Here is a 13,093-nt window from a genome sequence, read left to right on the forward strand (position 1 = left end):
TGAACATCAATAGCTGTTGTTATTGCTCCGTATCTCCTCACTCACAGGTCTACTGCCCTTGCAGCTGGAAGGTTACTGTGAATTCATCAAGTCTAGTGAACAGCTTTTCCTGGCACTCACTAGTGTTACCATTCAGAACAGCAGGCTTTACTGTTGGTCCAAGCTACAGCATCCTAGAGCACTCTGCTTCCCCAGGGTCTGACCATGGGACAGCCATCTTCATTTCACAGGAACACAACATAACCAGTGCTTCAAACTGCCTCTTGCAACTGAGTTTGGAAGTTTGCCTCTTGCAACATAAATTTATATATTTCCCCTGACAAATTCATTGGCAATAAACACTGAACAGTCAACAACACTGCAATACAGGGGTCTACCCAGAGATGAGTATAGTTGTCCCTAGGAGCACAGGATGTCCCAGTTCCTGTTCCAGGCAGTGGAGTCCATGGAGAGGGATTCATGGAAGCAGAGGCCTCCCAGCTGAGTGACCATGGCCTCCATGTTGCCTAGATCTCCAGGGATATACAGGGCGCCCAGACACCACCTGCACATGGAGACACTAATGCATGCATCTTCATCAGGACCAAAGTCCCCAAAGGGAAGGACTCAGTTGCCAATAGACCAGTGCCTAGTGTCATGGTAGGCATGATGGGGTGCTGCCACACTTCCAGCTCCTACTGCACAAGGCTGTGGTTCTCCTGCAAGTCTGGCACTGTCCCGATAGTCCTACCTTCAGGTATGCCAGAGCATTCAGTTCTACTTGGGTGGCTGAGTCCTGTGCCTGAAATAGAATTATGTATCTGCAATCTACAAACGGGCAGTGTTCAGTCAGATAGTGCAGGGATCTACAAGTCCCACCCAGAACATCAGCATGACACTGTCAGCTGCAGTTGCTCCCATTAACTCAGGCTCTTGATCATCCTGGGGCTCAGCAACTGCCATTGCCAGGTGTGTGACCCCTTTGAAGCTTTCCCAAGCAATACAGCTGACTTAGTGCCCTTTTTCTGGGAGCTCTATTCCTTTGAGGAGGATTTTCCTTACAAGAGGTTGTGATGAGGGCCACCAACACTGTACCACTATCACATGGGATGTAAGAGTGTTGTCATGGTCATTGTTTCCCATTTTAGATACAGCCATAAACATGGTGAGCCTCCCCAGGGCCAAATTGCCCTGTGTTTTCCTTCTGCCTCATCTATTTCATTATTGATCTGTAAATCACTGTCATAGGCACCTAACAGCCAACACCACCTTCTTGGAAGCTCTCTGTTAAATGATGCATCAGCACACATGAATTAGCTTTGATTTCCCAGCTAGGCTCACCACTTCATGTTTCTGCCACCGTTTTCTACCAGCCCCTCATCTGGAGGAAATATTTTATGCTTCAAAGGTCTGCACTTCCCTGCAAACCCCAAAACCTCGTGTCCACTGACCTACAACACATTCTCAGACCTTTCCATGCCATCTAAGCTGTTTGTAATGAAAATGTGTGTCACGTATACAGAACTGTTAACAGTAATGTCTCTTGCTAAGACTACTTCAGAGAAACAGAAGGAAAAATACAGGCTCAGTGCATAGCTTATTTTAGTTTCTTCATTCCAACAAGCTACAGCTTCACACCTCCCTTTCTTTTGCTATCAGAAGTATTTTTGCCACATACAGAAATATCTTAACATCTTTCTCAATACAGTTGTTCACTTGAGGTCCGTATAAAATCCCTAAGATTAGTTTCTCTAGATTTTTAAGTTCCTAAACAGAGTTTCAGTTGAAGCTCTGTCTTTCTACTGTAAACTTAACTTGTAGTAGTCTGAATTCCCTTTACTGTCAGTGTATTATTCACTCCCCATAAAAGCCAACTGAGCCTGGATAGTTCTTTTTAATTTGGTATTGCTTATTGCCTTACCCAGAGCTTTCAGTGGTCCTTCATTTTATACCAGTTCCAAAACAGGGTCTGGTCTTTTATCAAGAAAAGTCTCCAAAAATTTGAAAGAAGCTGAATTATTCACAAACTAGCCCACTTTTTCAGTGACTTTTTGTGCTCTGTGTTTAATCCATATTGTTCGCACATTTTTCCTCAGGGTGCAGCGCTTGCTAAACTTCTGTGCTGTTTCAAGTCATCCATTTCCGCTGAAGGCACAAAGGTGAAAATCAGAACCATAAACTCAGCCATCATCAAAAATACTGTCCCAAATGGCACAGTTTTGGTGGGGGCCTTCCACCTGCCAGTTGGCATTGCTTCTGAAGCCTCCCTCAGTTCTCTGTGTTTCTGGAGATTGGGATGAGGTGTTTTACCCCTTGATCGGCACCATCCCTCTGCACAGGGTATCTCCTTGGGTTGCCTCTTAATGATCACCAACAGGGATTTGCAATAGTCCTGTTCCTACCCCAGCCTGCCCTTTCTCTGATGAAAACAGCCACACATGACACAATAGGGAAGCCTCCAAGGGCTATGTGAGTAACTCTATTACATTAAATGCATCATTAAATACATGCAGTGACCACTAAAGTAAAGCACATACAAGTCAGCTTTTACAGGGAAAGCTTTTAAGCAGTGTATTTGAATATTTAGATGCCAAATTCCCAATGATTTCAAATTCAAGCACTTAACAGCCTTTAAGGTTCTTCATCATTCCCTAGAGGCTGAAATAATAATAATAGGGATGGATGGGTATTGCACATCATACTACCACCACCAAGTCTGCGGTAGACAGAATACAGCATTCCCTAAAGAGCTTAACAGTAATAAAGAGCTCTGTAAAGAGCCCTGACCTTTCATAGGAATTACAGCATTCATTCCACTTTGATGTGCTGTGGCTCTCTTGTGCATCTAAAATCCTATAAAGTGACTTAGAAATATCCTCTGCTACCAGCTGCCCAGAGGCTAGCAAAAAAAGATTGTGAAAAATCTCACCAGTCTTTTTTTGGGATCTCAGCCAGTCTGGTGACAAAAGATCTCTGCTAATCATGAGCTTGCCTGCCTGCGTCACAACTCACAGATGTCTGCAGTCTTTTGGCATGCCAGGAGATGTGTACCCAGGAATAAAGTTTAGCTTCTTTCTCTTCCTTCTGTATGTCTCATCTGCATTGCATCCAGCACAGTCCATGTTTCAAAGCACTTCTGTCTTTGCAAGGCATTTCCTATTACAGCCCAGAAACCTGTAGCAAGGCAGAGGTGCAGAATAGCCAGCCCCCGCTCATAATGCAAATGTATCTGGGCCCAGCAAAGCTGAAATTCAGCACCAGAAAGGAAGCCCCTGACTCCACACATGGGGTTATCTGCCAGGCTAGCTTCCTCCTGGGCTCTGAGCAAGCTCTGCCCTCCCTCCACAACTGTCTTGATAACTGCAAAGACGAAACAGCACAGCAACATGCAATGGCAGTTTCTTCCTTCCTTGTCCCTCTGGGTTTTTCTGCTGCTCAGATGTGTGCACAAGAGTCTTATCAGTCAGCCTAATCAGCATTAGTAAGTACTGTTAGCAGGTGTAGGCTCAACTTCCAGTAAGGCTGAGGAAAGTGGAATTGCCCATGTTAGGGCTGTCAGCACAGGTCACCTGCATTAGCGCTGAAGAAACATGGGCCTGCCATCCTGCCTATTCTGTACCTGTCAGCTGCCTCCTTCCAGGTGTAAGGGAAGGAGTGGCTCTGGGCAACAATTTGGGAGGTGAAGGTAAGTCTGATCCCCACAGCTGCTCCGGGACAGGGGAAGATGAGGAAGACATTGCAGACAAACCAGAGTCCCAGACAAAGTAGTAACTGAGAACAGAAAGGAAGGGAGCCAATGGGTTAAACAGTAAGTAGAGCTCCACAGAAGGGAGGGCTGGTGAGAGCCAGGATGAGGAAGCTAACGCAGGGGAAAGCAGCCAGGGGACACAGGGACCTGATATCCAGCAAAGGATGACACACAAAAACAAGTGAGGGCTTGGCTTGCTTTTCTCCTTCTGGGCATCATTAGTCCCAAAACAGGAGCTCTGGGGAGGATTCCAGTGCTTGGATCAGAGCTGGAAGACTCCCGTTTTAGGAAGAAAAAGCCTAAAAGCAGAGCACTTTATCCCCTTCCCATAGTGAGGCCCAGAAAAGGGACAAGAGTGATCTCCCCACATCCTTTGTGCTCTTGCTGCAGAAGACAGTAAGGTCTCCTGTCTGCTGGGAAAAAGGAAGAGGGCCTTTATCCCTCTACGCTTGGGAGTAGGGTTCAGGGGGTACAGGAGGGGATCTGGCACGGGGTGTGTGCTCATGGCCTAGAAGCAGCATCTATTGTGTATTTTGGCTACGTGATGAGCAGGAGTGACATGGGAAGTGTTGGGTGATGCTTATGCTAGATGGTGCTACCTGAAATGTCACATCACAGCACACATCCCATGTTCTGCAGGGCATGCCAGGCAGAGGCAGACTGGGAGACTGCAGCATGTCCCCAAGCACAAGAAATGTTTGATCACTGCAGTATTTCAGTGCTTTGTGGTTCAGCTATTAGGACCTAATAGGGATGCATGGGAGAAATATCCACTGCAATATTCACATATGTCCTGTCTCTCTGATCCCCTCTTTCCCTCTTGAAATTCCTTTTCATCATGACCCTGGTCTGGTCCACCCCTGCTACCTTTCCTGCAGGACCTTGACCTTGTATGTTGCCACGTCTCTAGGCCTTAACTGAAGTCCTAAGTCCTGCCATCCTGGTTTTTTGCCATCACAGGGTGTGTAGCCACAAGTCAGCTGCTCTCTAAGATGTGCAGGGTGATGTTTTCCTCTGCTGACTGCTGGCTGTCCATGTAATCATTTACACAACAGTCCCATACCAAGCTGGGAAGAGAACATTGGACAGAGTCCTTTACTGTGGGCAAAGAGCTGGATTTGCTTAGACTTCACTCCGTCCCTCCTGTATAACCAGAAGATGCTGCAAAAAGCACCAAAACTTCCCTGACAGAGATGTGAGATTCTCTAAGTGATTTTATAATCTGACAATGCTGGCAGTATATCAGGGTCTTAGTTCATGAAACTATCCTTCTTCAGGATGCTTGACTACATTGTCAGAAATTGGATTAATTTAGGTATGGGTTTTAGTTCTAACACAAGTGATTTTGCTTTTCCTTCATGGCTGTATGTAGAGCTAACAGTCCAACTCGGGACTGAGGTTCTCCTTTCCAGCTGCCTGTGCAATAAGAAAGAGCCTGTCAGTGAAATAAAGCTGAGTTTCCATGTAGGAGAGTAAGAGAAAGCCCTTGTTCATCTCACAGCAATCTCAGTGAAAGCTCACAGCGAGGAGCTTCTACCATCCCAATGAGAATGTAAGTAGGTAAGTAGCCCTCTCCCAGCTCCTTCCCCTTCTTGTATTTGCCTTAATAAACCCAAGTCTTCATATTGAAAGGAAGACCACTGTCCATCATCTGTCAACACCTGGCCAGAGGAAAGCAAAGGTAAATATTTACCATAAATGTTCAGTTTAAGTTCCATTAATAGCATGACATTAAATAACTGGCAGCCCTTGCTGGTCTGCTTTCTTCATTAGCTTGACAATGTAAGGCCATCTTGGCAACAGCCCACTAAAAAAATGAAACATGCTTAGGACCACAAGGAGAGATGAAACAAAGAGACAACATGGACAAGCATGTCCCCTATCACTCTTGATGTTATGTCCTTTTGACTAAGTTTGAGCTGGACAAAGAAATCTCTTTACCTGCCTCCTTCCAGGCCTATCACCCACCCATTCCAGTTCCCTCAGGTCACACATCTGACTTGTAGCTACTGTAAAAGCTGTGACAGTGTGCTCCCCCTGACCCCCCACTTAAGCCATAACCGCCAGTGGAGGTTGATGGCTGTATCCAGCTTACTCTGCACTTTGGGGGTGGATGGCAACAGATGGTAGCTAAAGGCTGTCTGGAGTGGTGACCCAGATGTCTTGCTGGTATGCAAATATGACTCTAAGTCAATCATCTTACTCCATAAATAGTGGACAGCCCAGTGCCTGTTGAGCTCTCCTGCACAGCAGCAGCGTGCACGCTAGGATCTCCCATTGAGGAGAGATGCCTCTCAAAGTTACTCCTTTGTGGTATACAAAGGCACAGACCCCATGTGAGATCCTTCATTGCAAACATAAGTGCTGGTTATATGCAATCACTTCCACCCAAGTTTTGCCCCAGGATGTGCCTACGTGCAGCAAAGCCCCTTTGCAGCCAGTTCACACTCCACCGAGCTGTTTACTCCCTCCACGCTCACCTGAGGAGCTCTCTTCTTCCCAGATCAGGATTTAAGCTGTGGGGGGCTTTGGGCAGCCCCTCATTGCAGACAGGTGTGCACAGAACTGGTTTGCAGGTGAGCTCAGAGAGCCAGATTGAGTGTGAGTTGTTTCCTCACTACATTTTAAGGTTTAACTACTCTGCAGCCTGGCACCCAGACAATGAACAAAGACTTTTCTCAGAAAGGGCCCCTTACACTCCTTGAGGCTGAGAGATTCCTTACCACAACAGATCCTCAATAAGTAATTAATAGCATGCTAAACTTTGACATCTTAGCTAAGTGTTTGCACATAAAACCCTTTAGACGTAAACCATTGACCAAGTCTAGGACTAGGACTGGATGCAGCTGCATCTACACTCCCTCTGATAAGTTTAGGAAGCAAGGGGCTCCTTTCTGAGCCTCATAACTTGAGAGGAGGGTGTCCCTGACAATTTGTCTGACCCTGTCCTCCATACAGTAATTAATTGAGTGTACCTTGCCATCAAATCTTGTTAAACCACTGTCACATTTACCATTGAACGTTGTTAACTCATTGTTCTATAGCAATGAAGCATGTTGTTGCTTCTCTCTTATGAGCGAAATGCATGACTCCATCTGCAACAAAAGGGCTGAATAGGACATGAAGAGCTCATGTTTGTTGAGCACTCTTGACTACAAGATGTGATTGAGTAGGTGTGGTACAGCATGTAGGCCTTTTGTAAGGAGGGAAAGGGGTCACTTCAGGAGAGCTTTCTGGAGATCTTGCAGCTGCTCATTGAAAGATAAATGTGGGTAGTGGTCAGAATGGGCTGTGGAGTCATGCCTCAGTGGACGAATGTGATCTAGAGTTTGTTTCTCATTGGGTCATGGAGAGAAGTATGTTCAAGCACCAGCTGACTTTCTTACATGTAGAGATGTACAATGCTCCCTGACTGTGTAGATCTGCCAGAAGAGGTTTCATTTTGTCAAAATATCAGTCAAGAGCTCTGATCCAAAGATATGTCCTCAAACCATGTCACCTTTGGTCTTCCTAGTAGGAACAGCCAAAACCCAAGCACTAGTCAGAGGTCTAGCCCCAAAAGAGGTATTCTTGGGGGTGTCCTGAAGGCCTTGCCTCTCTCCCTTGCAGAAGACCCCTTGGCTTGTTTTTTCTCCCTCAGTAGGGAACGAACAGGACTTTCCTGATGTGACCATAAAGCAGCATGCCCTCTATGTGGTCAAAACACCCAGGAGCAAAATAACAGGGAAGGTTTTTCTCAGAGTAGCTTTACTTCCACCTCCTCCAAAAGAGGTCTCTAAAACAGGCCTAGAAGTGTTTGTCTCTACAGACAGAGAAAAGTGGAGACCGTGGCAGGTCAGTTAAACAGATTCTCCCAAGAGACTTGCCCAGGGGAAGTCCATATTGCCATAAAGCATGAAAGCCTTGGGCCAGAGCCCAGCCATTGGCTCATCCTTCTTTTGATCTCACAGGCAGCATTTCTCCAGCCAGAGAAGGACCCCTGTAAATTCATTTATAAAGTTCATTAGATAGAAGCCTAGACTAAAGCCCAGTGTTCAACACTGACGTTTCAGATAGTTCAGAGACTGCCCAAATCCTGGCTTCCCAGGGCAGGCCTCTCTTGATTGATATTATTTAGAGTTGGAAATGTCATCCTGCCAGCATCGCTTGGAAAACACAGCAGTGCTCAAGACGCCGGTTCAGACGGACTTCTCTGCACAGCTGCCCATTTGCAGAGCATGTGGTGGGAATTTGTTGATAGGTTCTTGACAGAACTTATGGCTTGTTTATCTGGTAGCTTTATTTTGTGCCTCCTACCCAACCCGGAAACCCTTCCTCTTCTAACCTCTTGGCCTGCTATTATATACAGACTAGTCTACATGATAATTTTGGTAACCATGCTTCATCTTATGACAAACACTGCATAAACCAAACAGATTTGTATTGTCATAATTAAAGCAAACGATTGGATGGTTTATCTACACAATCCTAACAGTTCTGCCATTGCTAACACTATACCAGGCCTGCAGATGTTTCAACAGCCACTGTAGAGTATATTAAACTATGCAATATCAAACCAGGCGCAACAGCCCTGTTGCTTTCCAAGACTGGAAGGACTTGGAAGCTGGCAGCACTTCTTTCTAAAGTTACTGCACACAGAGATGAGAAAGCCTCACCCAGTCATCCCAGGATCAACCCATTTAAACTGGAGCCCCCTTTTCAGAAAAGCCTGTAGTTTTTCTCTAATGTCTCTTTAAGGTTTAGAGAAGATAAAGCACCTTCTTTGTCTTTACATTCCAAGCTGCAGATATTTGCTCTGTCTAACAGATTACTACACCCCCAGATGCCAGACTTTTTTTATCCCAGCAAAGGTATTTGTAAACAGTACTCCATTCCTGCACTCCAAAAATAATTAAATTACTCTGTCTTTTCCTATGAGGCATGCTCCCAGGGTCAGCCTTTCTGGTGGTTATTTGCTGAGCTTCTTCAGATTTCTCAGCTGCCTTTTCCAGGTAGGGACATCAGAGGAAGTTGGGGATGGGGGACAGAGGGCTGTTAGCCCATCAGTTGATTTAATGTAGGTTAAACCCCTTCTTTACACTGGAGCAGATGGAGTGTGTGTGTGTGTGTAATACAGATGGACCGAGGGACACGGCTGATGCTCAAAGACCATGGGAGCATGGTGCTTCTCTACACACCACCCACAACTCCAAGTCTGCCAGCACCAATGCGTATCCTTAACATTTTTGCCTTCCTTTCAGCTCCTACACTGCCTGGCCAGACCTGCTAAGCAAAGCCCACGTACTCTGCATTTGGCAGCCATGTGTGTAGGTCTTCCAAGCCCACAAGGATTGGAGGGGCAGGGGGAGTTTTCTCTGCATATTGGTTCTACAGTTGCCATGTTTAATACCAGCAGCAGCAAATGCCAGTACAGGGGATGTGGACATGCTATTTGTAACTTAAGTTTCACAATCAATAGAGCAGCCATTTGTGCTGCAAGCTCCTGAGGGGGCAAGAAAAATCAATTGGTTTTGCCAAGAGTATCCTGGAGGGTCATTTGTCAGCAATGCTGAGTGAGGGAGCTGGAGGGTCCAAAGGGAAAGCCACACAGAACAGGGTAGGATACCTGCACAGAAGCATACAGAGCAAGTATGGGTGGCAATGAGAAGTGTGGATTTGTAGTTGCAACTATGTGATGGAAAAACAGGGCAAGGAGCCTAGCAAAGACAGCTGCAGGCAGGGAAGTCCTCTCATCTGTGCCAGGCAGGAGGAGCCTGTGGGCTGTTTAATACACCAGTAAATTCCTGATATGTGATGCAAATCAGCTATCACACAGACCCCAATCCAGCACCCACTAGCAGCCAGGGAGGATTTCAGTGGAGGGATTTGGGTCTGTTCTGGGCTATTGCTCGAAGTCCTTCCCACTTGCAGCTCTAGCAAGGTGGTGGAATTGGTGACTGACTTAGCAAGAAAAAGAGCACTCTTGATCCATTGCCCTGGGGTCTGAGAGAGCTGAGTACCCAGCTGAACACTTGACAATACAAACACCCTAAGCAGCAGTGAGAATAAATGCACCGTAAGTCCAAAAGGGACAAGACTGTGCAATGATGTGTTCATACATTTGTATGTGATGAGAGAAAGAAACACTTCAATGTGGATGGGGAGAAGACTTGAAGACCTCTACCACAAGGGTACAAACTCTGAAGAGACAGGGAGATGAGAGTGAGGCCACAGATACAGTAGGGAAGTGTGGTGTGAATGCGAGAGGGAAACTGAGGCACAATCTTTGCATGCAGTCTCTAGTGAAAGATGTCAGGAGCTTATCTACACCACATCCAAGGGTCACCTTAAGGGGTTTGTGGAGTTTCCCCTTCCTATGACATGTATTTGTGGTGGGAAAACAGCCAGCAGCATAGGCACTACCAGATGGCATGAGCAGGTCAAAAACACAAGACCACTTCTGCGCAGGTTAGCTTTGTAATGCAAGCTCAAAGGGGAAGGACATCTCCTTATTCTCTGTCCAGTCCCTTCAAGGACAAAATTTCTTTCTCATACATGGCAAGGTGCAATTTTTTTTCCCCCTACCATCAGCAAAAATTTTCACAGATTAAATATGACTTAATGGCTCTCCAGGGGGGTCTTTGCCCAGGTAGCGGTGCATAAAATCACAGGAAACAGCCTGCCTGAGGTCTTTCCAGCAACTGGAGAAAAGATAAAGCTGCTGGGAAGCAGGCATAAATAGCCTGCAGGCTCTTTTTACACACTTGGGCCTCACTCTAGGAAGTGGCTCATCCCTTTTGCCTGCAGCAGAAACAGAGGACATTCAGCACCAGGCAGGACTGGCCTTACACCTTTCTGGCCATTACACCAGAACAGGCCTCCCATTTAGCCTGGGCACCTCCCATCTTTCCAGGCTTTTACAGCTCTTCCCAGCTGGAGTATACATGATATATAAGATACTAATTATAATTAACATACACAGTTAATTTTTCCTGGGCCAATCATCAGCACTGATCCTTCTCTCCAAAGATTGATTTGTTGGAGCAGCAGAATTGTTGGAGCAAGGAATTGCTCAAACATTTGCTATTTTCTGGCTCATTCCTGTAAGGCAAAGTGGTGGACTGTCACTTGTGCCATTACAACATATGCCTTCTGTGCCCTAAGAGTAGCTCTATTGGGCTGTGACTGGTCCTAGAGCACTCAGCACTGAATGTGGAGTAAGATTTTGACCTAAGTTTCACATTTTAAAAACCTATACGTCTGTGTGGGGAAGGGTGCAGGGCCACGGCAGGCACATGGTTAAATGAAGGGCCCAAATTGGGAGGCAGGTCATGGCTAAGTGTTTGATTTTACTTTTGAACTTCACTCCCAGTCCTCCCAGTCTATCCAATTTCTCACAAGCTTTGCTCTGCCTTTATGTCTGTGTTACAGTCATTCTCCCCTATCTTCTCATCCACTATTACTCACACCAGTGCACCCAGTGTCAGTGAATTGGAATCCAGCTCTTCCTACACTGGGGTGGGATCCTAAAGCTGGGCTACTCCAGCAACCCCAAGCCTGCTCTGCACCAACAAGTTCCGTATCATGTTGGCTGTCATCAGCCCCATACAGAGCAACTGGTTGGGAATCCCCGGCCTTGGCTTCCTTCCCACAGCAGCATCTGGCATGCCAGCAGACGCAAGGGGACTGTCACAGGAGTTGTCCCCAGGCACTCCCTTCCCAGGCTTTCTGGAGCAGCTCAGAGCAGCTCCATGCCAATTCTGCTGTGTTTAAGTAACCTTCCCAAGACCACCTAGGACACATTGTTCAGTCCAGGTGGCTGGTATCCTTATGTTGCAGGAATTTTTCCATTTTCCTCTGTCTTTTCCCTTCCCACGGGAACAGGATGCCCGGATGATGAGACACTGTGTGGTATTCTTCACTCACATGAGCAGTAATGGTTACATGTACTGTTTTGGGAAATTTTATAAACACACAGAGCATGTTTAGAGGTTGGTTTTTTTCATTTCAGTTAAACACTTGTGGATAACAAAATTCCAAATATCTTGAAAACTAGCAATAAAATAGCAGATTTAAAACAGGTCAAGGAATCATAATTTTTTTCCTTGGAAAGTATTTTTGTAAACTGGCATAGGGTCAGAAGAGGGAGACTGGCTGAATTTCCCCAAGAGACTTCACTGACCCACCATTACCTCTGCATTGCACTGATGCAAGGCAGGGAGGATCTGCTTGCACTATCTTTTTCTACAGCTTTTTCAGATATCCGTGGCAGTGGTTTAAAAGGACCGATGCTGCCAGCCAAGTAGTGACCAAACCAACCACTGCCCTCTGCTGAACACAGCCTGAAATTCACACAGACCTCCCGAGGGTCCAGAAAATTATGGTTGAAATCATGTTTTTAAACTCCCCCCTATCTTAGATTGTGACTCTTTCCTTCAGGTCAGCTGTCAAAGTCCTGTATTTTGTGGCTTCCATGTTGCGTCTCTGATACACTGGTGCATCTCTACAGCACATTTAAGTATGCATTGCTACACAAGGCTGCTATTCATCAAAGACACTGTGTTTACGTCTGGCTAGTCCTCTAGCCACCTTGGTTAAGGATTTGGGCAGATGTCTAAGAAAGTGACAACAGTTTCTGATGAGAATTATCACAGGAGCACATCCAAATAGGCAAACACATGGGGAATGTATTACATTTGAAGAGAATCAGCCACAGAAACCAATTTCTAAAGCGACCTTGAGGAGTCTCCAACACAAGAAAATAAGCCTGGGTGCCCTCCTCAAAGGCACATCAACATCCAGTCACGGGCAGGAGATGAAGCCCAAACACACCTAGTTCAACTTCATAACAATAATCGGTCTCTTGACTAATGCAGTTTGGGCTTAATCTCCCTTATTGGGAGAGCCTGAGAAGCCCTGAGGGTTACCTTGGTGTGCTGGACCCCACAGGAATCCCTGGTGGGATGGGTGTCCTAGCCCTGAGCTCCAGCCCACTGCTGGCAACAAACAGTGCAGCTTGTGCGTGGCCCAGGACAGTAAGGATTTCTTGTCCCTTTCAGAACTTGTTGTACACTTGTCCCTAAATCTCTGAGGGTCAGTCACCAGTGCCACACACACACCACACACACACCCCCCCCCCCGTGTAGTCTTTTCTTCAGATCCTCTGGCCCTGGAACATCATACCTGCAAGATGGCTGGAAACGGTCCCTGCTGCTGCTTTGGGCTGAAGACAAGCAAAAATCTGTGTCAAAGCTCACAACAAAGCATCTTTAGGGCAGCACCTGGGGAGGGAATTGATGTCCGCTGGTGTCTGAGGGGAGAGCGGTGACTGAGGGCAGTATGTCCTGCCCTGGGGCGCCTCAGCACCCCTGTCAGAGCCCCAGTCAC

The 13,093-nt window shown here is 46.4% G+C and overlaps 1 long non-coding RNA gene across 1 annotated transcript in view; it reads right to left on the reverse strand.

Moving 5' to 3' along the window:
* The window catches only part of LOC129735725 (uncharacterized), a 69,393-nt gene that overhangs the window by 20,794 nt on the left and 35,506 nt on the right, over positions 1-13,093 (reverse strand). The gene's annotated exons all lie outside the window — the stretch shown is intronic.

This window comes from Falco cherrug, chromosome 3, assembly GCF_023634085.1.
Source record: "Falco cherrug isolate bFalChe1 chromosome 3, bFalChe1.pri, whole genome shotgun sequence".
NCBI lineage: Eukaryota > Metazoa > Chordata > Aves > Falconiformes > Falconidae > Falco > Falco cherrug.